We start from the raw sequence: 24,411 nt of genomic DNA, 5'->3' as shown, positions 1-24,411 counted from the left end.
TGTCTCCCAGAGAAGTCGTCCCTGACATCATGGGTTCACCTGGTTTTTCCCATCCCATGTCTCCATTTCCTTTTGGCATAGAAAGATGTTTTTTCACAGCATTACAATGGACAGGAATGGGGAATTTGCCCAGCTGAAAAATAGATTTTGCCTTTGTTTTGCTCAAGTTAGTTCTTGAGGGATGTATCCCCCCCTTATTGCATGTACAAACATGAGGACACATGCCAGTGCCTAGGGACAGGAAACCACAGGGGTGGCTTCGTTGGAGTCTGACTTAGCCAGTTTACATGGCCACTGAATTAAAATCCTGTGAGCCCTAAAGCTGTTCTTTGTAGCAATAGCCATACAGCCACTGTTTTGCTGTAACTGTGTACTGCAACGAGAACACAATGGATCAAAGTAGCAACCTACAAATAAATAAACCACCTCTCATGTTTACTCCACTTAATTTGATGATTTCTTAACGTGATCTTCCACTCTGACAGCAGACACCTATGGAACCTTATCTCTCAAGGTCACTTGTAATTAATATGATTCCTGTCAGCAAAGATGATCAGCTAACCCAGTCAAGTCAGCTATAACAGCTTCCTCAAGGAGACAGAATTTGCATGAAGCCAAAGAGGATGACCCGCCATTTTTTTTATTATTATTTATTTATTTTTTGTTGTTGTTACAATCTCTTTAAAATCTAGAAAGAAGGGGAAAATTTCCTAATATGCTGATAGAGAAGACCACTCAGGAGAGCTCTTCTATCAACCTGGCATGTCAAAGCACCAAGAATTAGCAAGGGCAAAGTGGATGCAATGCTTCATGGCTGATAGAGAAGTCAGTCCAAAAGCAAAGAGAAGAAAGACAGAAAAGGCACTCATTTATCTAGCCTAGGCAATGAGAATTTGAAATTATGAGAGGGACAATTTTTCATGATCTTAGGAAAGAAACAGTTCTCTGTGTGTTGGGCAAACAGGACAAACAGCACTGCCATTGCAGGGCAGATAAGTGGACAAAGCACTCAGCGCTGGTACAGAGCCTGCTGCTTGACCCAAACCAGGCTGTGAGTCTGAGGCTTCATAGCCAGCCGTGATGCTGTGCCGTGCTCTATGTGCCCCATACAGCCCTGCCCTCCCTGCTCTGCCTTCACATCAGCAATAGTACTTGTGCAGCCAGGGGCTCAATTGTAACAAGTGGATGATCCAAAGTAAGGCTCATCCATACATCTTCATGGCATGACCACTATTTTCAACAGCAATGTGGTCTTAAGCTGACTGTGAAGCCATACCTGACTCTACAACAGATGTCTGAACATCAAAAATGGCCAATCATATTTACAACATAAGTGCAACTTACTCTTCCACTGCAAGGAAATGATCTGGGGTTTTAAAAACCAGCAGGCTGCTTGTTTCTGTAATTATATCTAATAATGGTATGCTTCTCCTGTCCTAAACCCTGCTGATCTGAAAGAGCGTACTTCCAGACACCTACCAAATGACTGATTAATCCACAGCCCAACTGAGGGAAATATGTGAGCAAGCTGACGGTGAGCGCCAGTTTCAGAGAGGGGTCACTGTGGAAAAGAACGCTGGGCGGAAGAACAAAATTTGCTCAAGCTCTCTCAGGGCCCTAAACATCTTTTTCAAAATATTTGAGTTTAAAAATACGTATATATATCCATTCTGTTAGCTCCAAACACACTGCTGCTGCTGAGCCCTGGGAGCCATCGGGGTTAGTGAAGAGATACAACAGCAAACAGGGAGCCAGTGTGTGAGTCCTATGGGACTCTACAGTTAGCCTGCTCTCTCAGAATTCTTCACCAGAATAAGAACTGCCAGGGCACGGTGAATGAGGACCAAAAGGCTTTAGGAGAGGCAGCACCTCTGCCTCCTGGAACCTGGGGAAAAATAAATATGAGTGTGCACCTTTCAACAGGGAGATTTTCCCCATCTGTGCACGAGAGCAGAGGTTATCAGTCCCCTTCTGTTGTGTCACTCTTTATTTTAGCAATAAAGAAAAGATTACTACCCATCAGCTGTTTAAAACATGGGCAGTTTTGCAATCTCTCCATGCAGAAACACATCAACTGAGTTCTAGTACAAGCTGGTAACTGTCAACCGCATCCACACCTATTCCTTACGGGCACTGACACAGTAGTTTCCTACACTGCTTTCTCCTCTCAGTTTTTACTGAAAGTTAGCCCATTTTTGTGACAAAACAGCCCAGCCCAAATTCTAGTGGACAACTGACCATGAAATTAAAAGCCTCAGCTGCAACTAATGCTAGCTGTTTCCAAAAACAAAGTGAGAGAGGAGAGTGATGAGAGGAAAAGATAAATAGAGGGTAAGAGCAGAACCTGCCTTCAGAGACCTACCAGGTAGCACCTACCGGTTCCTGCAGCCACTCACTTAGAAGCAATGGCCTGCAGATGAGATTTCAGTTTCAGCCAGCAAAAAAACAACTGCTCTGCAGACTTAGAACTGATAACAGTACCAACAACTTCACAGCTTCATGACCTGTACTGTTATTACACAAACCTCAGATCTGGTAATCTTGCTGGGCTGGGTTCAAAAGCCAAGAAGTATGATACAAGCAAAGGCTTCACCTCTTCCTATTTGCAGTTTGACCTTTCTTGTATTTGAAGACTGTTATCATACCTCCCTTCAGCCTCTTCAAGCTGAACAAACCCAGTCCTCTCAGTCTTTTATCACAGACTTTTGATCATTTTTATTGCATTCAAGTTGACCATAGTTCTGAAAAATACCTTTAGTCTAAGGAACTGTTGCAACAGATATATCAGTGTGCTTCACCAACAGAGTAAAAACCTTAAACAACCTCTAATTTTACTTCCAAATAAGCTGCGTAGAAATCAGGACTGCCCAGTGAAAAAGATCTTCCTGTGCTTTGTAACAGCAACTCCACAATGCTGTGCTGCTGCAGTACCAAGTCAAGGCTTCCAGGCAAAGGACTTTTACCAGGAGAGAGATACAAGAGTCTAATGCCTTTAACATACTGCAAATGAAAATGTTTTACATGTCTTTGAACCCATGAAGATGTGAGGTTAATAACCAGCTATGAATTTCTTACCACAAGAGTCTGAAGTGGTGTTTAAAAAAAAAGATAGAAGGAAATAAGGTGGCCAAGTCAGTCTATCTGTGCTGAGGTAGGAAATGACACAGCTTGTCACCATGAACGGACTTTGCATGTTTCCAGTGAATTGTTTTCCACCATGTCATTTACTGTTTCCACTAAGCTAAAAAAAAGATCAACCTACTCACATGTGGAAAGAAGCCACGATCACATCTCACATTACTGAATAAAATATTACTGTTGATATTTTATGGCTCAGTGTGTACTGCAGAATACAATGGGTTCACATAACAGGGCTATACATTTGATATAAAGCTGCATAATATACATAAAACTCCTTACATAGCTACCTGACAGAAACACCAACCAGCTACTTCTGCAAACTAAAATTCAAAAACAAAACAACAGGAGAAATGCAATTCTGGTAGCTGCTGGAAACAAAATCTTTATCCAGAGCCCTTCCAAGATGCCTCTGAAACAGGAATTTGTAATTACTTGCCTGGTTACATCCTGTAATCCAGACACATACATTAAAGATGTAACTTCCTTCCAGTTTGGTAGGAAACAACCAGTGTTATCTTCTCAGAAACCTCAAAGTATTTAATTGCAGGAGAGATCTATATTTTGCAGCACCACCAGTTTGGAGGGCAGGGAGAGGTTGTACAGAAGGTCACAAGCGTATTTTATTTACTGAACAAATTGGCCTGTTCCTAAAATTTTAAGCAAATAAAGACGTGCCCCTTTGAACGAACACTTACATTTTGTTCATTCTAGCAAAACCTGCTTATGTCAATACTTCCATTTTCAGTGAATAGCCACTGGACTGAAGAAGGAAAAGCAGAGCCCATTTTTTAGGATGGCTAGAAGGAAAACTACCTTGCACCTGTAGGAAATACAACAGAAATGATACAGCTGTCACTTTGGCGGGACTTTGGATACTGTCTCCCACGACATTCCCATGATCAAATGTGGGAAAGTCTAGTTACAGATTTTGTATGAGAAATGCAAAACAAATTGGAAAATGTATTCAAATTGTAATTTTCAAAGCTTCCTTATGGCTCTATAGAGTGTATTAGATAGCCTTGTGTTACACAGAGATGCATTGGTATTATCCTGTATTTTCATTCCAAGACAGCCAGTCTTGGCTGACAAGGTAGTGCAGATCCTTTTCTAAGGAAAACAAGCTGCAAGGTGTTGCAAGCCTCAAAGTAGAAACAAACAAAACACAAAATGGCCTTGAAAAATTGCAAGATACATAATACCTAATTCAGTAAGTTCAAAGTGCTACGCTCGGGGATAATTCACTGCACAAATACAAGGTGAGGAAAGACTGAGCAAAAACTCTGCAAAATAAAAGCTGGGAGTATAGGAAATCACAAATTGAACATGAAATGATCTACTGCCATGACAGGAAGAGCCCCACAACAGTAGCAAGTTCATCCTCAACAGTGTGGATAATCCTAGGCATCCACCATTTTTCTTAAAGCTGCCTTCTGACACAGGCTCCTAGAGAGACCTGCAATAGTTGGAATCACTTAAAAAGGAAAAGTTCACCTATTTCCTTAAAAAACAATCTATTATAAACATAAGGGGCCGCTTCAGGATTAACAGGAGTGAAATTATATCTACTAGTTTGTGTAGGAACCAGTTATCTCCCTTTTTAGCTCACCAGCTTGTTTCTGAGAAGCCAGCGCATTATATGGGGAATTTCACAGCATGGGACTCTCACAGCTCAAATGTCAGCCTCTACCACGAGTACAAAACACCTGTGTATGCAATAGCAGTATAAACAGATGTAGTGGGTGCAACTGCAAAGGTATCTGATGTTAAAAATGTGTCTTATGAAGCCATTTAAGACCAGCTCTTCCAAAAATAATGTATGAAAATCTCATTTAATTGTCAAGCAATAAGCAGAGGGGAAGCAGTGTTACCTGTGCAGATGTTTTTTCTTAGTCAATCAAACATAAATTTGTCTAAAAATTTATGTACAAAAAAATTCAAGGTTTTTATGTCAAGTACAATATATTAGTATATTGTTATTTCATAATATTCTATTTATTGTAAACTACTGAAATGCATTTTTTATTATCTCCTCTTACCATAACTCAGTTTCTTAAGTTTTGAATAACAATCACATCCTTAAACACTTCACCACACAACCAAATGATTAGACAGATTTCTGATGTTAGAATGTAATCTCAATCTACAAGCTCTTCAATTCAAATGATGTCTATGGGTCAGAGGGAAAGCAGGACTGCAACTTTAAACATTTTCCAGTGCCAAAAAGCATTACTGAATTGACTTTAGTTCTGCCTGCTGTGAAAACAACAAGAGAAAAAGAATAACAGAGGGTATGAACGTTCAGCATGATATCTCTTGCCACAAAATCCAGATCATGCATCCACATAGAATTGTCCATGCCATCTAATAGTTCTTCTGCCTATAACCCTGATTAATCCTTGTGGCTGGATTCTACTGTTAACAGCAAATTCAGGAATCTGGTTTGAATTTCTTGTGCATGACTTAACTATTCATTGAAGGGACTGTAAAAACTCCTCGAGGTTCTTTGGAGGAGTAAATGAAATGATGGCACTCTTACGAACATAAACAAGGATCTTTTCCTCATTCAACATTATGGAAGATTGAATGATCCAGGCAAAAGGACAGAAAGGGATGCCTGGTCCAAGCACATTATGGCTGAGCAATAACAGATGGAGTTTGGCTCTGGCAGTGGTGCTGTTCCAGCTGGTTTGAACAACTTCTCCATCTTACCTCTCTTTCTGCTCTGCCAGCCAAGCTGCTAGAACAGGCATGCAGTGAATCTGATCAGAGAGCTGATCCACCTCTAAAACAACCCAGCAAAATAAGTGGTTCTCTGTAGATAGATCCATTCGGTCTACAATTGCCCCAACAGGCTGGACAGCACAGTTGAAAGAGCAGTGCAACAACAAGAATGGGAGCTGGGAGCAGTTAGCAGTGATGCTAATGGAATACACAGAAGAACAGTTGAAGTACCAAATGGATAAGAAAGCCTGACACAGCCACACCAATATGGGTACTCCAGCCTTGACCCCACAGCCCTACAACACATCAGGCCCACATTAAGCCACCTGAGGAGGCCCTGTCCCTCCTGCAGCTGTTTGCATGTTCCTCACATGTGCTGATCGTGCTGCTTCTGAGTTGAGCTGAAGACTGGTTCAGCATAAGCAACAGGAGTAAAACAAAGGCTGGAAAGAAAAGGAATCTCAAAAGAGTTGTTCACCTCAAGGAAAACTTGGTCAGAGAATTATTTCCTGTAGAACTTTGTGTCAAAATAGCTACAGTCGTAGTACTTCATATTTTCGACTGTATGGTGCAAATCTGTGCACCAATGTAGTCTTGTTTTAAATGAGAACCTCCCAAATACTATCTGGCTTACATTTTTATATTGTTTTGCATCCACATAAGAAAAAATGGGAAACTAAAGAGCACAGCCAAGCAAAATAAGGTGGCTACGAGGTGCTGCTTCATCATGCCCAGGGAAAGAAAAACAAGCCGTACATACACTCCTGACACCCAGCCATCAAAACAAGTATTTTCCTTTTTCAATTCTGTTTATTTAAACAAGCTTGGGAAGCTGTCATTTCACAAAATAGAGAGGATAACAGGAAACCAGAGCAGACTACAGAGCACTTATCCTTGATTACCCTAGCATACTGTACGTGGCTTCAAGCAGATGGCATGCACTGTTTGATTAACAACTCGCCACTCTACAGGACCAGCCCAGATGAGAACAATAGTTCTGATTAACACCAGAAAGAGATTGCATGAGCAAGGGGGGAAGAAAGCAAAACTACATGAACTCCACACTTGCTTTTGTGAAAAAATACAAAGGGAAGTTATGTTCACAACTTTTTCTGAAAGTCAGTGGGATTTAGACATCTGGCTTCCACACCCTGCAAAATAACCCTTTTGTAGAATTTAAATTACAGCATGAATTGACACCCAAGCTGGCCTAAATATACTCCAAACATCTGTTCAGAATGATATCGCAGTGGTGCCAGAGCGCAGACATCACACTACCACTGTATACTTGGAGAACTGAAAACTCATCTAGTCCCCCCCTCCCTGGAAGCATTCAAAGCCAGGCTGGATGGGACTCTGAGCAACCTAGTCTAGAGGGAAGTGTCCCTGCATATAGCAGGGGGGTTGGAACTATCTGATCTTAAAGGTCCCTTCCAACTCAAACCACTCAATGATTCTGTGATGTAACAAAACAAGAAAACCAAATTTTGAGAAAAAAATTATACTCAAAATTAACAACTCTCAGGTTACCTTTGCCTGATACGTATGACCAGAATTGTTATCACAGTTACAGGACTTGATGGAAAGCAGTAGTAAAAGCACTACATGAAACTTCCTTTCCAGAAATAAAAATATAGATTAAAACTATTTGAAATTAAGTATGAGTGCTGCACAGGATACATCATCAAGATGAGTATTTTTGCCAGCATTTAGGTTGAGTGAAATACATGTTCTATCTAGGGATCCAACCTGTGTATGCATATTAAATAGTTTCAATTTATGTGACGAATTCTTTTATATAGATCTCTCAATCTTAGTGCTCCTAGCTTCATACAGTTAGTTTGGATGGCGTCTCTTTTCTGTTGAGAACACTGATTCCCTCTGACGTTCTTAGCTGCAGAAAACCTCTTTATTTAAGTGATCCTGAAAAAAAAAGTTGTAGCCATAAAATGAATAAAAAGCATGCTGTAAAAGTCCGTGTGTCAGAACACAAACCCTATAAAACAGTCATCATGCTAATATTACATCAACCTGTGCAGGAGGTATGAGCAGTCCAAACAACTCAACTTTGGTAAATATTTCTGGTTGAAATGCAAATACCTTGCTCTAAACAGTCAAAAACATCACACTGGTGTTATTGACATTGCAAAACAGCAGTATGAGCTGAAAGGCAAAGCAGAAGATCCAAAATCATAAATTAACTGTAATGTTTAGCACTGAGCCTGTCTGCACCTCAGTTTCCCTATCCAGAAAAACAGGCTTTTGTACAGCTTTTCATGATGTATCAGATCCACTCTGTTTCCAAGCTTTTATTAATAGGAGTTATGTGCAAGATGGAAAGAAGACAGCGTTACTTTAAGATCAGAGTGCAAGCAAAGAGCATCTGCCAGCCACAGAGAAAAACTCAAAACTTCTTTGGCCAAGGAAAGCACGACCTAGTACTCTGCTCAACAGCAATTCTCTGTATGTATAAGAAGCAGTAGTTTTTGGACATCATTTCTTTAATTCTTTCATTAATCTTTACATTTTTGAGGAACATATTACCCTTACCAGATGAAAATTTGAAAAGAAAGCAAGAAAACTGAGGCTACATCTGTTGACCTGAGCTCTTGTGGTTTTTTTTTTCATGCACTTTCACATTACTATGAACGTCCAGTATTCTTCAAGGGAATCATTAACACCTTCCATCCCTAATTCCATCGCCATCTCACCCTGTCTTGCTAGCTCAGCTTTGCAAGCTTTGTCCATCCTTGAAGAGCCAAGGTGCACTGCAGGCTGGGAGAATGGATGTTTTTTCTGTATCCAAAGAGAAGATAGTAGGAGACATACAGCACTGCTGCTGGAGGAGCTATAGGGGCTGCTAGGCGCAGAAGAGGGAATGCAAGGTACTGACAGCAGTTGGGAAAGGGTGGCCAGGGATCAGGGATTGCTATTTAGGAGAGGAGCGCTTGATGAACAAGGAGCATGCACATCCCTGGTTGTGAGATGCGCATCACATGGGCTTTTCCATCTGCTGCTCCCACATGGCAAACACAGCAACCAGGTGACACTCACATGGAGATCCTGCATGGGGCCAAGGAGCAGAAAGAAGCTGGTGGTGCTGGGTGGCACTGTGTTGGGCAGGGATCCAGGACAGTGAATGTCAGCAGATGTGCTTGCTTGGATCTGCAGGGCTAGGGCTGGCACAGCTACTCTGCCCACATCACCAGATTCTTAAGTATTGATCTTATTCTCCATTTATCAGAATCCATTTGCTGAACATTCAAGACAAAAGCTGGGCCTCACACCAAGAAAGAAAGACAAGAGAACCTGAAGACATGCACCGATTTTCTCAATTGCGCAGAGGTGAGCAGCTGCACAGAAACACTGTGTTCATCTGACTTCTCTTTGGAGTAAACCTCCTAATGAGAGGTCCAGAAAGTTGCTGCAGGAGTATAGCAGCATGCAGTTATATACATAGTAGCATGAGAGTTTTGAGACATATGGTCTAAGAGCTTACCTGCGTAGCAAATGCAATTCAGAAGCTGTGTCAGGCCAGTCAGGCTGAAAATTAGCAGCTGCATTGACTGGTAGTCTGACACAGCCAAGCTTTCTCATCAGTTCAGCCACAACAGTGCATTGCTAGTCCTTATACCAAAGTTTATTCATATCAAACTATCAATATCTTAATAAGGAAGATTTGATGATTTCCCATCAAGACTATACAATCTGAGAGAGCTGGCTGGACCACAGCTACTACCTGGCTATCCTGTTGAGGAAGTCTGTGCTATATATTTCCTGATATTCTGTGAGGTTTTTTCATTTCTGTCCCCATACGCAAGAAGTAGCAAGATGCAATCCTAGTTCTTCAGTTAAGAGAAATGATCCAGCACTGCCAAGAGCAAAGGGATTGGAAGACAGCACTTCAAAGTGCAGGGTACTCTGACCTCTCATCACACTGACATGCAAGCCATTCAGAAGCCAAGTTGTGCTCCAGAACTGAGGGACCCACATGCAAGACACCAATAACCTATATTCACAGTCCCCACTGATCAGGCTTTTCAGACGTCTCTAGACTTCTGGGAGTAACAAACTGAACTGGAAAATTGAAAGGTCAGCTTTATCAAAGCAGTGCCTGCAGCATGCTTTGTTCTTCTCCATGACAAATCACTCCTTCAGTCTTCTGTTTTGTTCTTTTTCTTAAAACTCGATAGACAAAGATCCTTGTAAATGATGGAGAAGGAAACAGAAGAGGTAAGAACAAGGCCGTAACTCAGCTAGGTCTCAAGACCTAGATGCTACACCTTGGGACAGACATTCCAGCAAACTATTCTTACAGTCACCGCATGCCAACCTACACTCATTTTATGTCTCATGTTGTTTTACTGTGGGCTGGACTATTTGTGTTAGTCACAACTACACTCCCACCTAATCTGCAGCACAACCCCATTGGAATCCCGTCCGACAGTCCTGCCAGGGCATGGCTTTTTCTTTTCATCCAACTGCTGCTTCACCTGCCCAGCCACACTGCTCCCAGAGATGTCCCATTCCCATGTGAGAGCCCCCTCCATGCACCCACTGGGCTGAACAACTGTTGTGCTACACCCACCTCACGTTTCTTATTAGTACAAATGCACTGCAATATATGCAAATGTATGCAGACTTATTTGTTCAGACTTCAGGATGCTCGAGTCTCACTACTCTCCACGTGCTTTTTATCTGGTTTATGGTATGTCTGCTTTTCATTTTCTTACCAACAGTCACAGCTGAAAGGTCTTACTTCTGTTAATTTTTAAACTTCCTTTTACTCCACCTTGCACTCCCCTTATATCAGTAAATATCTGCCTTCCCTCCTGAAGGCCACCACTGCTAGCATATTCCAGTGAGATCCTGTTACAGGTCACAGCACGCAGCCCAAGCTGTGCACTTGCACCTCCACCAAAGGGATTTAAAGAAATTTAACCTCCAGACAAGCTGGAAAATCTAAGTTGATCATTTACTGCTATTAACTCCACAAAAGATTATACTGAGTTGATATGCACAGGTAGTCACTGCATTTGCAAGCACAGACCACATCATATGCATGTGCCACATGAACAAGATGTTTCCAGTAATTCAGAGTCAGCAGACGCTGCTTAAACTGTTGTCTTGTCCCCTTCCCCCCCACAACCTCCTCCCCTCACACACACATTATGGTCTTTGTCTTCCCCCCACAACAGGAAAACAAGCTTGATTTCTTCCTCGCAGTCCAACATCACTGGGACTCAGGAGCTGCCCACTGTACTCTGAACACCCATGCTCTGTAAGGACTGATCTGCAGGCACTTTCTGAAGTTCTTTAACCAGACTGATTTCAAAATCAATTAAACAAGCAAACAAAACAAAACAAAAAAAAAAACAGCCACCAAAAAACTTAGAGACAGGAATCCAGCCCAATCAAGTCACTAGTGCAGAAGGCCCAGTTCAGTGGCACTGATCATCAGTGTGCCAGGGATGGCTGACACACCATCAAAGGATCATCACCTTCATTAGTAAGAATCTAGAGCAGATGAAGGACAATACTGGCTATCAAGCACACTGCTAGACATGGTACACAAATCCTTCTGATAGAGAGAAAATACTGAGATTACCAGAAGTCAAAAAGAAGTTGTAATATCAATACCTTATTGTCCACTGCACTCAGGCACTACAGTGTAGAAGATACAGTTCAGAGAAACCTGACCTATTTGGCAGCCACTTGGACTCATTTTTTTTCTGCTGTTCATCTCTGTCTTCTCCAGTTCATTTGTGGTGGGTGAATACTTCTACCTTCAGCTTCCACTGGTAGTATGCTCCACATCTTGGCAGTGGCCATCATTGCTCCAGCTCATCTCCCCGCACCATCTCTCTCTGTCAGTCCAGAAGCTCAGCAGCAGTACCCTACATGCTTTGTCTCTTACACGCAGACAGAGGATGAATGAGAAACAGGTTAGCAGGCCTGAAGGTAAGAAAGGTTTTGCCCTCCAAAAGCAATTAAAGTGCATAATGTCATCATATAAGAGAGCATTTCAGATAGTGGCACAGCACCTCTACTCCTTTCCTAGATACCTTCAGTAAGGGAACAAACTTTGCAGACTTCTGCGTGCACAATAGCTGGGCTGTGAGTGCAGACAAGAAAGTGACCACACCTTCCTTGCCTACTTTCCTGTGCCCTGAGATCTTTTTCTCCCTGACTCTTCCAAAGTGCAGAAACTCTGTTTCTATTGTAAGCAACTTCACTGAAATGGTTCGTGTGACAAACACCCCCACTTTGAGCTCCCTTGAGCATCCGTGTCCTGCCTGACAGTTCTTCTATGTCTCACTAACATGTCCTGTTCCTGCTGCTAGGTTCTTGCTGCTCCTCTGTTACAGTTTTAGTGACAGATGCTAGAGCTTGCACCATAATGCAGTAGATCCTTAGTTGTTGTAAGATCACAGTATTTCAGAGCACAGCAAGAGGTAGGAAGGTGCTCTTTAACAGAGCCATTCCTGGAAATTTGTAATGAAAGGAAAAATGGAATGCATTAAGATAAAAGGTGGCAAGAGGAAAGCTGCCATAGCAGCTTAGTCTGTTCAGCCAGCACCAACCAGTCTCATCCGGTAACTGGAAGAAACTATGCAATGCATTGTATGAACTGCTTTGTCCTCCTGTCAACACAATCAAGCAAACTTAGCCACCTGGCCAGGCAAAGCTGTTATGTTTTCAAACTATCTGCTCCCACAAATGCTTGAAATTCTTGCTAAACTTGTATCATCTTACAGTTATTGGAGAGCTGTTGTTAATGCCTATAGTATCTGGGAAAGGCTTATGTGCATCAGCTGTACATAACACTGCAACCTTGCATGTGCAATGAACTTGAAAAAAGTTTGATTCCGCTTTCTAAATCCCTTTAAAAACTGGATGTCCAATTCCTAACATAACAGTGGCTCCACCTGTTTCTAATCCCTTTGTTCTGGGTACTTCTTCCCATCCCAAAGACACAGAGGGGATTTTAGTGATTCTTTCCAGAGAGTGGAAGCGAATTTGTCAGAGCTGCAGCCAGCTCCATTGCCTTCCTCTAAGATGTTCCATAGTAGAGATTATAGCCTTAGCACTGGCTGCATTTACCAGCCTTGCTTTCCACTTTGGCAGAAAAGGATGAAGAAATACACCCGTGGAGAAGATTATTGATAACGTTCAGCCACTTCACTTTTTACTATATTTACTTGCTACTTTAAATGGGGAGAAATCACTTCTCACCCCCCCATCTGGACTGAAAACTTCAGATGAATGGAAGACTTATTTGCCACTTCATGGCGAGTATTAGTCACTGACTGCTGTCATCCTGTAGACTAAGGGAACAGCACCCTCACAGGACACGACCTGCCTGCCAGGGCAAGCTGCCATCATGCACTGTGCAAAGAGCAAGCTCTGAGAAGCCAGCCTGCTGGGCAGCCCTCTGTCCCCAGGCTCAGCTGACACAAGGATCCCTCACCTTTTACAGTAGCAGAACCTCAAAACTATCACAAAGCAATGCCTATCAAGCTCTTACTAAAAGGGTATTTTAGGAAAGGAGCCTGTGATCTTTAGTCTCTATTGCTTGTGCTTATTTCTACTGAACAATTATCCAGAGGCAATCTTCTCCATCACTAATATGACATTATGGAAGTCAACTGATTTTGTGAAGTGCCAGAAGTAAGTTTTACATTTATGGCTCTTGAATAAAAAATAGAAACCTTCCTCCTGACGTTTTCAAAATATATTTCACCTACAGTCACTTTCTCTGTGAAAACTCAGAGGAGTATTTAAGGTGAGGTAATTTCCAGCTCCTGGGAATATTACATCACCTTTGTCTACAAAAATTTGGGCTCTGATCAAAACCCATGCGGTTGTTAAAAGGTTCCTGCCCTCACTTCTCCAAACCCTGGCAGAGGTTCCCATTCCCACCTGCCTTCTCAGCTGTACGTGCTTTGCAAACAGTTCAGGCAAAATAACCCTGTTCAACTCACATCCCATTCTTAACCCTTATTAATGGAATTAAAAGGTTTTGCACTAACTTGGGTAGTTGTCACAGAACCATACTTCTAAGGCAATTCCCAAAGCAAGGCAGTCTGAGGGTATTTAACATCTTATGGCAACCAAAATGGAGTCCCAGCTCTTTTTCACACCACCCTCAGGCACGTGCTTTGCTTTCCACTTTGTTCTTTTCCTCAGTGACCCAATTCAATCATACAACAATGGCAAAAAACCTACTTTCAAGTGAGTTGAATCAGTATAAAGCCAGCTAGGACCAGAGCCCGCATGAGGGAAGAAGTGGCATGGTACAGCTGGAAAAAAAGAAAAAAAAAAGAGCAGCTGCATGTCACTGATCCCCACTCTCAGAAATCCCACTCCAGGGACACTGGGCAGGCACCTATTCCTAGCTAATGCCTGACTCTGGGTGATACTCGGTTTCTAGGCTGAACCTGCCTTCTGGTGAGGCTTCATACTAAGCCATGCTAAACGTGCCTTTCCTAGCACTCTATATATTATTTCCCAACATAATAAAATTGGGAGAGTCCAGCACCTACATACCAGCACAAATCCCAAATGCCTTATGGGTTTTGATACGTTTGTAACTCTGTTGCATTACAACAAAGGCAGATTTGAGGGTTAGGTTAGTGAAAATCAGGCTGCTGACATATCCAAGCACAAGACTGAGAAAAGAATAGTAGGAGAGGAAGAATCAATGGAAGTAACATATATATACTTTGGTTTTCCTGCTCACAATCCCCATTTCAGGATAACCTGAACTCCTGGCCTGCCCTCCTTCCTCAGAAGGCACAAACGCAGGTATTCCCCTTCCAGGCTCCTGCTTACAAAACATCTCATACTTGTTACTCCCTCACAACATCTGTTTGCACTCCTAACATGAGTAAAAATGTTGAGACATCGTGTGTTTGATAACAGGCTGTGACCTCTGCCTTGGAATGTGGAATTTGATCAGATCCAACTTCTCATGCTTCCAACACCTAGTTTCTTTTGAAACTTCAATGAATTAAAGTCTAATTATTATAAAATGAAATTATCCCTCTGTTTCTGTTCTAGAGACATGTGCTGAGATTATTAAAGAAGGCTCATTAGTTTTGCTTCATTTCTTTTTACTTTTTAATTACACTAATGGATGAAATCCTAGCAGTGAGTCAGAGCTTTGCAGCACAGGGGTGAGCTCATGAGCTGAACGTAGCAGGCCCTGCACTCCAGCCAGCCTGCAGCCCCATTGCAGCACCTTCCAGAGGGAGGGCTTCTCTTTGTAGGGCCTCACAGCTCTTTCTCTGCCTTGCAGTGTTCATCCCTCTAGCCTGAAGCAGGCCCTCCCAGCATGCATGCACTGGGGCAGAGGACACAGCATGCTGCGATCAAGGGATCAGCAGTGCAACAGGACATGCAGTGAGGTGACTCATTTCACATGTACCTGGAGGTGAGGCAGGTAGGTTTTGAGAACATGACATAGACATGGCCCCTTATCTGGCAGGGGAAGGGCCGCACCTTCCTTTATCATAAAGCTCTCAGTGGCTGCCCTGGCTGGAAGCACGGCACTGCCGCCTCACAGCAACGTGGTTATGGCAGACACACCGCTACTCCCACAGTCATGACATTTTTCTCTTCCCCTTTTCTGCAGCTGTTCTCTGTTACAGAATAGAACGGTCTGTATCTCTGAGATAACAAGCTGGTCCATTTTATTACACATTAACGAGGTTCGGTTCAGTGTTTCTTGTTATCTTCCACCACTGCAAATAGGTAAAAATATTAGCTAAAGAAAGAAATATCATTGTCCTCTACTGAATATGGGTTTATTTGTTTCCTTGTTTATGTAAAATGTGGTCTTTATTAATGGTCCTTTTCAGGGGAGATGACTTTCTTAACTCACACAAACCAGCAAGAATCACAGATCAGGATGGGAAGGGCTGTGAAGCAGCACCCAGCCCTGCTAAGGATACACGTGTTCATCATTTACAAATGTAATGTGGCATCTGCTATAAAAACACACTGATAGGGTAAATCCACACCCAAAAGTTCAGTGACTGGAAAACAACTGCAGAGGAAGTACCTTCTAGATAAATGATCAAATTCCTTCCAGTGCATGCTGCAGGGTCATCAGTGCATGATAACAGCTAATTCTGTGTTTGCTACTGCTTTTTTGAAGCAGCTTTGGCTCTAAGTTTACTTGTTATGATGAAAAGTTGTTCTGATCTATATGTTTCACATATCCCAAAGCTGTGGTTGAGGTTGTTGGCTCTAATTTGTATCAGAGCTCAAGTGGCATCTTCCAGTTGATCAATGTGGATGCTTTACTTTGAGTATCTGCAATACTAAACACACAGTGCATTGAAATATCAACTCCAGTCCTAAATTATTACAGAAAATAAAGTACTAAAGTCTCATCATGTTACAGGAATATCAGGGGAACAATACTGTGAAGCCTTAACATACAGCCTTATCCACCCCCCCTTGGAATCTTAATTACATACAGGTATAGTGCTTTCATTTGGAGTACTGACTTGAGTAAATATCCATCACCTCCATTAATTTTAACTTTGCTTCAGCAAAAAAATATTGGCCTTGGTTAAATAAAGGGGACGATCAGCTTGAAGAACACAGAGTTTGCTAAAAATGTTTGCTAAAAATGTTTGCTAAAATTTCCACTTTTACCTATTCAGTACCTAAGAGCCACCGCCAAACACACAGCAGAGCATGTGTATCAAGTTTTAGGCTACTAATATTGCACTGCTTCAAGAAAACTAGATAACAACAGGGTTATTACTTCTTCCAAAGTTGTACTACCACTATGCAATCAAATCCTTGAAAGAAGAAGGGGAAGGGAGGGGAGGATCTTAAAAGGAGACATTTAAAAACAGGTATTTGAATTTAGTATGCCTGAAAGTCACATGGTCTGACATTTCCAATACGACATCTTTTTGGTTTTCTCTGCATGTAATTTATTTGTATATTACCAAGAACCATCAGTTAATTGGCCCTAGGAACCCCAGAACATGAGGAAAAACAAGATATGCATACAGACTCAAAGTATTCACAGACTTTCATTAAACAAAGACTATAAATGAAGCGCAAAGATCTTTACAGACTGCACAGCAATAAAGTTTTAAGCATTTCTCTCCACAAACTTTGTAGAAAAGTAAACAAGCACATAAAATCCCACAGTATCCTTAAAAACACAAAAATTAATTCAGCTTTTGCTCTACTTTCTCTTGAAAAGGTACATTACAGAGAATATAAGAACTTTCTTTAATCTCTGTGTAGTTTTGGTAGGCAAAAACTACTTTTATTTCAGATTTCAACAGACAAAATAGAAACTGTGGAAGCAAAATGCCAAGGACAGTGGATTCATTTTATAAATAAAAGTGTGAGCATGTATAATATATAAAATATATGAGTTCATATTTGGTGAGCTAATGTTCTTACACCTGTTCATTCAGGCTTTGGACCAAAATGCTAGCAGACCTAGTGAATGATATCTGAACAGAGCTGGGTAAAAATAGATCTGTTCTTGTAACTTTATCAAAAGGATCTGACCTGACAAGTGACGACATCTTAGGGGATAAATTGTCTAAATTGGATGTTTCCTCATGTTTTGGGATTGGTTACTATTACTCAGTACGCATAAAATAGCTGACCTCTATTACAGGACATGTATTCATGGAACTTCACCCATGTCTTTAGCTCTACATCAGGTTTATATTATACTCCTGGTTTATAGCACACCAACACTTTCACAGTAGCTTTTTCATTAGCAAATTAATTCAAAAGTAGATTCAATGTAAGTTACTCATACTGCAGATCTTTGGTAGACAGCAGTCTCTAAGATGTCTCCTACTCCCTGAATATCCTGTATGTCTAATACATATCACTATACAGACATTTAAAGAGAGTACTCTTTCCTATATCGCATTTTTGTCCCTTGATAAAAGGAAGATTTAAAAAACAAAAGTTTCAATAAAAAATTAAGACAGTATCCACAGCATTTTGGCTCTGCATGTCTGCTCTGTTACTGAAGTTGCCATCTGTCAGCCTGTACGGCTTTACTTTAGACCATGCTCCCTTTCCATAAACATTCACCAACAAGAAGCTCTGACCAGCACACTTGCTGAACTGGTCTTTCAGTACAACTGGGAAGATTAAACCTGTTATCCACAGTCAGAGTCACGAAGGAAGACAGCTTTGAAGATGATCTAAAAACACACCACCAGGGATAAAAGCTATACCTATTTGTGTCAAGGAGGGAGGCAGGTGGGGGCCTGCAAGTGTAGTTTATTGTCAATTAGAAAACAGTGGAAACACCAGCTGCCCTGATGAGCCACTCTCGATTCACATTTGACAGGCTTTCTGTAGGTACTGGTGAAGTTTAGAGGGACACGCATTAATAATGCAAGTGCAGCAACATGCCTCATTTGCTTAAAGCCCATCACATTCTTTGTTGACTCAAGCTTACATTTAGTTTCACTGCATACAAGACTTAGCAACCTTGGGCTGAACCTTGGGCTTTGTCTGTACACAGCAAACAGCATCAGCTTCATTTGAGCAGTTTGTTGGGCCAGAAAAAAAAAGTCTGGAGGGGCACAGATGACTCAGGAATGACTTAAGTCACATTTAAACAATTCTAGTTGCTAATCACCATAAGCTAAAGCAAAGCCAGGGTTTTGTGTCTGGCCCATTCATTGAGCCATACATACTGCAGAAAGAAGGGTTTGTAATTAAAGATCTGTACCTTATGACACACTTTCTACATCATTTTCATGACAGTATTTCCTGTCTGTTTGTTCAGAAAAGTTGGACTTCTGCTATATTTGTAAATTTTGTGTGTCTATAAGTAGGGCACTGAAACAAAGCATTATTATCTCCTGCTGCTCTTCTGGCAGCTGTGACCAAAATATAACTGTAATAACTGTAGAAATAGCTGAGAAACTCCTGTAGGGAAATACGCTCTCCTTACTGTGTCCACTACAGCACCCCTAATTAACTGGCTAAGTAGATAACATAGTAGCCAGGCAGCTGATGGAGAGACTGACAGCACAGTATAGACTTTCTAACAGTCAGAAGAAGTAGAAAAATGTGGCAGCATCCACAGAGCAAGTGTTCAGAAGGGACTCCCAGAAAAACTCTAGAAAGAATAAGTTAAGCAAGGAAGAAAAAAACTAAAATTAGGCTTGCCAGAGCTGCGTAATTATAACACAACAAAACTTCTATTACGGAAGTTTCTATCATTCCTGTCAATTTCTTATTCAAAATACAGATATCAAAAGAAACATGACTCCCAAAGGCTTGCTGCATATATTTCAAATATAAATACAGATAAATAATACGTCATTTTAAAAGATTTAGGATAACAAAGACGCCTATCCTACCTATAGGAAAAAGGGACAGGAGAGGAAGAAGCTCTTGTACTGCTTTTGTATTTGCCAGAATGATATCAGTCATGCTTGAGTTGTTCAGCCCACAGTGAGAAAGCACCCTGCAGAAGCATATGCACCTTTCAGACACCCCACAGTAGTTTGTAACAGCAAGTTAACCCTAAATATAGCAGTCAGTTTACAAATATGGCAACAAGAGAATGGAGAAGTTAACGAGCTCAGTTATGTTTATTCCATAAGTCATTGGCAGGAAAGATCAGAGTAAAGCTTTTCCAAATTCCCTTCCAGCCTAAGGTTAAATGAGCAAGCTGGCAGCCCCTCCCATAGTGTGCATGAGTGCCTGCTGGAAGTTAAATGACTTGCAAGTGGCCACTGAGCAACCTAGCAGCATGGCTTAAAACATCTATTTTCAGTTCCATACTCTAATGAACTGAGATTGGTCAGCAGATGAGACATCAGCTGGACTGAGACGGTAACCCATTTTTCTTTTCAAAGGAAGAGTCAAGGAAAGGTTTAGCAAAAGCAGATAGCTCTGTATCACTTGGGAGATAAGAACTAGGGGGAAAAAAAACATCCTTCTTTCCCTTCATATGAAATACAGCTTGAAGATTTTTTTAATTTATATTTCAGCAATGCTAATTTTCATGCATAAAGCCAAAGGATGAGATTTCTTGGCGTTTTAGATACCAGTTAACATTGACTAATTAAAACAATAATTAGACTGCGTGACCACATCTGGGTGACAGTTTAGCAAAACGTGTCTTACAGGGTAATTCTACATAACAATGGGACATCTGCTTATCTTAGCTCCGTGCATAGATTCTTTCCACACATTAACAGCTGCAACACTTCTCATGAAGAGCTTTTCATAAATTTGATTTGAACTTCCACTATACTCCCTCTCAGTAGAGATTTAGGGGAAGAATGGTGGGCTCTCCCAGATCTCAGGTAATCTTTTGGTTTTAGTTTATAACCTTAGAAGATGTGCTACTATTTGACAGGCAATCTGAACAGGCGCAATATTTACTGCACACATGAAAGTGTTAGCCGTGCGACCAGATGGGTGCGATGCCAGCCAAACTCATCTGTCAGGCTGTCAACACCTTACTTTTTTTCCTGTGGTGACCTATGTGGAAAACTTTCCTACAAACAGCTGTTCAAATCATAGGCAGACAACAGGTTGTCTTAAACCCACTTTCAACAGTGTATAAAGGATTGTAAATTTGTGGTTTCATCTGCAAGATAAAGAAGATTGAGATCTTTTTTGATTTACATTTATGATTTGTATTACATTTTCTATTTTCAGAAATTCTTATGGACCTCTTATGTCCATTGGCAAAAAAAAAACAAAAGAAAAGAAAAAGCACACTTGTAGTCCTCTAACCTTTTTCATCTGATGGAAAAAAAAAAAAAAAGATGAGTCCTGAAAGCAGAATTGAATTCTTCCCTTCTTGACCTTTTTTTTTTTTTGTCTTAAGGGTTCAGCAGCAGATGTGAAAAGATGGCCCAGAAATATGTAACATAAATCTCAGCTGTCAGTGTAATGAAGACTTTTATTTCACAAAGCTGAAGAGCAGTTTTATTATGTGAAGCTGTGTCTTTTCCAATAGCACTGGAAGTAAACATTCTGAAAGTAACTGAGAACCCCAGTCCTTTACACTTCCAGCAAGAATTAGGTCTACAGCTACAGGCTGTAGAATTTACAGATTGTCTGTGTCTTTTGCATAATATTTCCTTCCAGACAAATCTAGGCTCTAAGAGATGCCAAAAGACAGTTTAGGCAAAACTAAACAAAGCCCTGAATGACCATGAGGACAAATCATCATGCTGGATTAGGTTCCTGAAGAAAGCACCTGAGACAGACAGCTAAAATTCCCATTGCACTCCACGGACAGGGAGACAAACCTGATAAATTTTATTTTGCACATCACCTTTAAGATGAAACAAAATATCCTAAAAAGTATTTATTTATCTGCCTTGAATTCAGACATACCTCACTTCTGGATGTCAACAATTCATTGTATAAATCCCTCTTTCAACTCAATTTTGGAAGTTGGATTTAAGTGTCTAAAATTTTTTAATGCTTTTGAGAATCCACCCTGTAATTTTTTTGTAGCTCAATATAAAGTCTTGATATCATGCACAGGCAAGCTGAGATATGGACAATTTTAATAAAAGCACCATCAGGATCTCTTTCAGTAGTGGTCTCAATTGTCTCCAAAAGCTTCAGCAGAATTACCATTCTTTGAAAGCAGAAAAGCAGATGTATTCTTTGAACTATCTGGCAACAATTATATCTGGTTGATGCAAAGAAGAACTCTGGGGCAGTGCAGAGCAGTGTCTTGGTAATATTTAATCACATTTTGGAAGAATGCATTGATAGTAGAGTTCACTGTGCGTAGAGAGACCTGGGAGATTGTGTTCAGTTTAACTGAGCACCAACAGCCTTTAGGTTAGATTGCATCACACATAGATGTTTTACTGATTAACTCTCTTAAAAAATGACATTTAATTTTCTTTCAAGATATACCCTCTCCACTCTTTTATTCATGCACACAGATTATCCAACATTAAAAACAAAAAACCACAGTATTCAGAAATTCATACTGCTTACTCTTTCAGGCCATTTCATGACATTCCCCTTGATAACAATACAGAACGTTCCTTCAAAAACATGGGAACTGGTTTTGTTTGTTTATCCTTTCTTTTACATTGTTCCAGAGTGTCAATTCTGACATCCCATATTTTTGCTGAAATTCTTCTTTGTAGCTTCACCAGAGCTATATAATTGAGGGTGAATTAATCAAATACAAGTGTTACAAACCAGAATTTTAAATGTTATGAGCAAAAACATTTTCCACCCTTCTTCAAAGCTCATTCTGCTCTGTATAAACACCACTTTGCTGATTCTTCAGCCATCAAAAACTTTTCTGAGCTTTCTCAATGTAAAGCTGTAGGCAAATAATAGGAGTAAGAAGGTTCAATTCTGACTTTTTATACACGTGATGCAAAGGAAGTCACAGTCTGACTCTATTTTCATTCTCTTAAGCATATGCTGGGAATGAGAATACTCTCCAGATGGTCCTTCCCATTCTTTGCACAGAAGGCCATCATCAAAGGAAAGTCAGACACAATGGCGTGAAATATATTTGAAAAGAATGTATTAGCATGAACTCACATTCATACTATCAAAAACAAGCAAAATAAGAGCTGCACAAAGGAGATTAGAACATATCAATAGGGAAAACCAAACCATTTGCTCATCTTATGAAACTGTGGAACTGCATTTCTTCAATATTCAGGGGGCTGGAGCACCTCCCCTATGAGGACAGGCTGAGGGAGTTGGGCTTGTTCAGCCTGGAGAAGAGAAGGCTGCGGGGTGACCTCATTGCAGCCTATCAATACCTGAAGGGAACCTACACCCAGGAGGAGAGTAAACTCTTCAGAAGGGCTGACAACAGCAGGACTAGGGGAAATGGATCCAAGTTGAAGGAGAGAAGATTTAGGTTGGATGTTAGGGGGAAGTTCTTCACAAGGAGAGTAGTTAGGCCCTGGAACGGGCTGCCCAGGGAGGTTGTGGATGCCCCGTCCTTGGACGTGTTCAAGGCCAGGTTGGACGGGGTCCTGGGCAACCTGATCTGAATGTGTACGTTTGGTGGCCCTGCTAGGCAGGGGGGTTGGAACTACATGATCCTTGAGGTCCCTTCCAACCCGGGTGATTCTGTGATTCTGTGATAATATTCCCATGTTTTTAGCCTTTGTGTTTATAGAATTGGGGAAGTTGCTGATTTTGAGTTACTTAAAAACAAAACAAAACAAAACAAAACAAAAACCCACTAAATAAACAAAAAATTCCTGTTAGGTTCACCTGGCACATTATACATGGGCAAAAAGAAAAAAAAAAAAAAAAAAAAGAAGTATCTTATTTCATCTCTAGATTGGCAGACTTTATGTTAAAATCATCAAAAATTGTACAATTCCTTCCAAAAAAACATAACTTATCCTGCTTGACTTATAAAGTGAAAAAAAAAAAAAAAAGCCAACTTTCTTGTTTTTTGTTTTTTTTTGTTTCTATTTTGTGGAAATGTTCTTGAATATATGACAATACAAAGCAATCTGAGCACTGACGTCTGCAGACGTGCTCTGACAATAAAATTAAGGCATGTGTATTTGAAGGAGTTAGGTGCCAGTGTATCTGCCCAGGTACTACTGAGAGGTATAAGTGGATGAAAAGGAGCAGTTGCTGTAAGAAGTCCTCATCCTTTCTCTCAGCTACCGTTATCCCGCACTGCAGTTCCCATGCCCTCAGTGGAACCAACATGGCTGTTGTGGGGCTGTCATGAAAAAAGAGTATCTGTAACTACTTTTCTTAGTTTTCTTAATCCAAATCAAGTAGAGTAAGGAAGATGTCATTTTCTGCTGGGAAGGACAAGATGAGATCTTTCATTAGGGTGAGTGCTGCTCTCAAGAAAAGCAGGCAAATCTTTCTACAGATTCAAAACAAGTCACAGACTTAATGCAAGAGCTCTTTGGCAAAAATCTCTGAATTTCTCCCAGTTATGTCAATCTATTTGGTAATATCACAGTAAAAAATAATAGGAGCAAGCAGATCAGCTAGGGAATACAGCCAAAGGACTGAGGTAGGACAGCGTTTGGTGTGATGAAAGATAAGAGATATCACTGCTCAAAGAAGGGAGCCTTTACTGTGGTGGCTGCAGAAATGTATGCATGAGTTTTCCTTGTACTGTTCTGACATAATTTGGTTCCCCTAGTGACACGTATTTTATGGGATGACTGTTTCTGATGATGAGTTGGTGATGCTGGGGTGAGACAGAAGTTACTTGGTCCCTTACAGTTCAGACCTTGGGGAGATTATCTTCCAGAGTAATCTTGTGATGTGCAATCCAGTTTAGCTGGATTAATAAAGGCTCAAACACAACATTCAAGAGTTTATCAGCTAAGCCAACAAAACCAATAAATCTTAGCCTTTAGTAACATAATTTGATTCACTACCTGCTAACATTAGTCAATTCCCTTGTGCTAGCTGGTACAAATACGAGGTCTGATCACCACGCTTCAGTGGACCCACTTGAGCCTAGTATCGTGTTTCCAACTCCTTACAAGCACAGAACTCCTGGGCAGAGACAGTCCTATAGACTGAAAG

General features: G+C 40.9%; 1 long non-coding RNA gene across 12 annotated transcripts in view; it reads right to left on the bottom strand.

Moving 5' to 3' along the window:
• LOC128073569 (uncharacterized) overlaps positions 1 to 24,411 on the bottom strand; it is a 108,662-nt gene that overhangs the window by 42,950 nt on the left and 41,301 nt on the right. For 2 of the 12 annotated variants that reach the window (XR_008202768.1, XR_008202763.1), the window contains exon 4: positions 11,503 to 11,774. The exons of 9 other annotated variants lie outside the window; for them this stretch is intronic. This is a non-coding gene — a long non-coding RNA (uncharacterized LOC128073569). Of the gene's footprint in view, positions 1 to 2,376; positions 2,483 to 11,502; positions 11,775 to 24,411 lie in introns of those variants that run through there. One more of the 12 variants, XR_008202769.1, reaches the window with a different exon arrangement.

This window comes from Tympanuchus pallidicinctus, unplaced genomic scaffold, assembly GCF_026119805.1.
Source record: "Tympanuchus pallidicinctus isolate F22 unplaced genomic scaffold, pur_lepc_1.0 scaffold8, whole genome shotgun sequence".
Taxonomy (NCBI): Eukaryota; Metazoa; Chordata; class Aves; order Galliformes; family Phasianidae; genus Tympanuchus; species Tympanuchus pallidicinctus.
This window is presented reverse-complemented; position numbering and strand designations above follow the sequence as displayed.